This window comes from Varanus komodoensis, unplaced genomic scaffold, assembly GCF_004798865.1.
Source record: "Varanus komodoensis strain SLA01 unplaced genomic scaffold, ASM479886v1 scaffold9, whole genome shotgun sequence".
Lineage (NCBI taxonomy): Eukaryota > Metazoa > Chordata > Lepidosauria > Squamata > Varanidae > Varanus > Varanus komodoensis.
Genome location: NW_025336598.1, coordinates 18,385,757 through 18,386,538, shown reverse-complemented (window position 1 = coordinate 18,386,538; position 782 = coordinate 18,385,757). Strand labels below are relative to the sequence as shown.

The 782-nt window shown below is 50.5% G+C and overlaps 1 protein-coding gene across 1 annotated transcript in view; it reads left to right on the top strand.

The window, feature by feature from the left end:
* ARAP2 (ArfGAP with RhoGAP domain, ankyrin repeat and PH domain 2) overlaps positions 1-782 on the top strand; it is a 113,413-nt gene that overhangs the window by 103,344 nt on the left and 9,287 nt on the right. The gene's annotated exons all lie outside the window — the stretch shown is intronic.

Sequence of the window (782 nt, the reverse complement as noted above, 5' to 3'; positions counted from 1 at the left end):
AACCCCTAAGTGAAACTGTCCAAATTGGGCCCAAAGTGTCAATATTTTGTGTGGCCACCATTATTTTCCAGCACTGCCTTAACCCTCTTGGGCATGGAGTTCACCAGAGCTTCACAGGTTGCCACTGGAGTCCTCTTTCACTCCCCCATGACGACATCACGGAGCTGGTGGATGTTAGAGACCTTGTGCTCCTCCACCTTCCATTTCAGGATGCCCCACAGATGCTTGATAGGGTTTCGGTCTGGAGACATGCTTGGCCAGTCCATCACCTTTACCCTCAGCTTCTTTAGCAAAGCAGTGGTCGTCTTGGAGGTGTGTTTGGGGTCGTTATCATGTTGGAATACTGCCCTGCAGCCCAGTCTCCATGATCCCCTCCCTTTGGACACTGTGACATGCTCTGCTTCAGTATGTCACAGTACATGTTGGCATTCAAGGTTCCCTCAATGAACTGTAGCTCCCCAGTGCCGGCAGCAGTCATGCAGCCCCAGACCCTGACACTCCCATCATCATGCTTGACTGTAGGCAAGACACACTTGTCTTTGCACTCCTCACCTGGTTGTTGCCACACACGCTTGACACCATCTGAACCAAATAAGTTTATCTTGGTCTCATCAGACCACAGGACATGGTTCCAGTAATCTATGTCCTTAGTCTGCTTGTCTTCAGCAAACTATTTGCGGGCTTTCTTGTGCATCATCTTTAGAAGAGGCTTCCTTCTGGGACGACATCCCTGCGGACCAATTTGATGCAGTGTGTGGCGTATGGTCTGAGCACTGACAGGC